At 37.5% G+C, this 3322-nt stretch overlaps 1 protein-coding gene across 1 annotated transcript in view; it reads left to right on the forward strand.

Moving 5' to 3' along the window:
- Window positions 1–3322, forward strand: part of LOC103508532 (neuronal PAS domain-containing protein 2-like) — a 70757-nt gene that overhangs the window by 49348 nt on the left and 18087 nt on the right. The gene's annotated exons all lie outside the window — the stretch shown is intronic.

A 3322-nucleotide genomic window follows, 5' to 3' on the forward strand; every position in this document is an offset into this window, starting at 1 on the left:
TGATGTCCAAGCCGGTACGGGAAAAGGTGTTCAAACCGGTACGGAGCCCTACTTGATCGCCCTAAGGCTGCCTCGCTCGCTGCCTTAGATCGATCATTTTTAGTTATTGTTGTGGAAGACGACAAAGCGAGAAGAAACTGCAACTGGCGAGTGTCGTGATTTGGTGAACCCAGGCTAAAACTACCACTACCGAGAAAATAAAGAGCACTCACGATCCACACGTACAAAGTATGCAAAAGTTCCGGGGGTTTCCCTGGGAAGCCGAAATTTTAAACTATTTTCTCACTAAAAGAAAATATTACAGACCAAAAATTTGACTAATTCCACTATCAAAATTTCGAACCAATCCCGGAATCCTCACGATTCCACACCATCAAACTTAGGGACGCCGCGCCAGAACGCGCCCTAAAACGGGTGCTAAACAGTCATCAAAGGCGTTGTCAAACTAAAAACATAAACGAAACTCAAATATTAGGCGAGTGAGGAAAAGTTTTCTCTCCCGCAGTCTCTGCAGCTGCACTCTGTGTATTTATGGTGATTTTAGCGATCAAAAATTGATCATATCTCAGGATCGGTTTAGATTTTCGCAAAATCCTTTCTTATTGCACACCTAGACCATAAAAGGAATATTCCTACCAAATTTCAGCTTTCTAGGTGTTGTGGTTCTAGAGATAGAGCGATCAGTGTGTGAACTATGAAATGTGAACTGTGAAATGTGAATGAGTGAATGGATCTCGTTCTTATAATATAAGAAGATTATTATTTTCTACCTGCCTCGGTGGTGTAGTGGTCAAGGCGCTCGCCTGGTAAACAGGAGGGCGTGGGTTCAATCCCAGCCGAGGTATGGAATCCTCAATATAATTTGAGAATTTGACCACAATAATAGTAGTAGCCTACTGCTGGAGTAAAGGGACTTTTCAGTCCTATTTAGTGGTCAAGGCGCTCGCCTGGTAAACAGGAGGGCGTGGGTTCAATCCCAGCCGAGGTATGGAATTTTATCCTCAATCCTAATTTGAGAATTTGACCACAATAATAGTAGTAGCCTACTGCTGGAGTAAAGGGACTTTTCAGTCCTATGCGAGGTAGTCCTATATTAGAAAAAATCGTTTATGTTGTTTTTTTTTTTTTATTTAGTTTGATAACTATGAAGCCAATTATTATTATTTTCTACAAGCACGGCCGTTTGCATGGCGAGCGCAGTGACCACTACACCATAGGAGCTGACTGTGGCTGATTTTTAAAAACCGGTTTTCGGTTGATGTCTTCGTTTAAAAGGCAAATCAAAAAATGTCTTCTTCTTCTTTTACTTCTTCTTTCTTCTTCTTCTTCATCCCTTTCGCTTTGGACGGAACAACCTGATGCTCCCTGTACATTATGTTGTTTAGAAATTAAAACATGATCATCAAATCTTAAGTCGTTCCGTCCAAGGGTACGGGTCGGCTGTCTACAAAGCCTCTCCACCATATTCTATAATTATATTTCTGATGAATATTGATGGTGTTTGGATTTTGTCCTCTTTTGGATATGTCTCTATTGATCATATCCTTCAATTCCTTCCACCGCAATCGCGGTCTTCCTCTTCTTCTGCGGCCATTCAATTCGAGGTTGAACATTTGTTTAGGTATCCTGATACTTTCCACTCAAATCTCATCTAATATAGCCCAAAACAAATTCATTATATTCAAAGAAACTAACCCACATGAAGTTCAAAAAATCATCATGAAGTTAAGAAACAATTGTGCTTCTGGTAATGACAATATCTCTGTTGTCATTATGAAGAAGATGTTAGGTCAAATTTTATCACCTTTAGTTCATATCATCAATTTGAGTTTGAGGAAAGGTGAATTTCCCAATATTTTTAAAATATCAATTATAACCCCTGTTTATAAAAGAGGTACTAAGCATGACATGCAAAATTATAAGCCCATCGCTGTTCTTTCTAATGTAGGGAAAGTAATAGAAAAGGTTGTAAATAGTAGGTTAGAAGAATACCTCGAACATAATCAGATCCTTAATGAACAACAATTTGGTTTCAGACGTGGTATAGGGACTGAGGATGCTCTTTTACAACTAACGACCTACTTACATAAAGGACTTGACAACAACAAGAAAATTATTGGAACATTTTTGGATATTAAAAAGGCGTATGAATCTGTGGACCATAACATACTACTGACACAACTGAAGAACATTGGACTAGACGAGACTGTACTTGACTGGTTTACATCCTACCTGACAGACAGAAGACAAAGACTTAAACTTAACAATTACATTTCTGACCCCATAACAACCAGTGCTTATTCTATTCCAACTGGCTCAGTGCTTGGTCCTATGCTTTTCAATATTTATATCAATAATCTCCCTAAAATAAGTAAAGGAAAAGTATTTTGTTACGCCGATGACGCCTGTGTTTGTTATGAGGGGGATGACTGGGACTCTACGTTTACTACTGCGACTCAAGACTTACTGAACATAAACAACTGGTACACATCAATGTCACTTCAGTTAAACCTTACAAAATCAAACTACATGACTTTTTCTATTACTTCAACAGGACAACCAGACATAAACAAAACTTTGACTATACAAACAGGACCAGACGTAACTATAACATTAACTAGAATAACTTCAACTCGCTACTTAGGAATAATGATTGACCAACACTTAAAATGGAAGACTCACATACTAAACTTACGTACTAAGATGCGACACCTCATGCACGTATTCAATAATCTGAGGAGAGTTTGTAGCAAAGATATCCTTAGAATGGTTTACCATGCATTTGTACAATCTCTCCTTCAGTATTGTATATGTTCATGGGGTGGCGCATATAGCAATACTATTGACCCACTACAACGAACCCAAAACATTATACTTAGACTAATTTTATACAAAGACAGATTTTACCACTCAGACCTACTATACCCACTCATGGACGTACTCAACTTACAGGACCTTTACTTATACAAACTTATACTTTACTGCATTAAATATGACAATTACTGGACAGTCAATACTAACATATACAATACACGACAGAGAGGACAATTACAAACTATACGGACTAACAAATCACTAACACAAAGACATTTCTGTTACTTAGGACAAAAGACGTACAACTTTATACCGACAGACATCAAACATTACAAGAACTTACCCGTACTTTTAAAAATAAAAGCAAAAGAATACATTAAATCTTCACGTATAACTTTAAGACAACTACTACCGACATGACATACCTAATACTGACATGACTGTATGAATGATTGAATGAATGATGACTATACAACATGAAGTAAAAATAGGTACATATTTATTCATT

The sequence above is a fragment of the Diaphorina citri genome, unplaced genomic scaffold (genome assembly GCF_000475195.1).
Source record: "Diaphorina citri unplaced genomic scaffold, Diaci psyllid genome assembly version 1.1 scaffold407, whole genome shotgun sequence".
Taxonomy (NCBI): Eukaryota; Metazoa; Arthropoda; class Insecta; order Hemiptera; family Psyllidae; genus Diaphorina; species Diaphorina citri.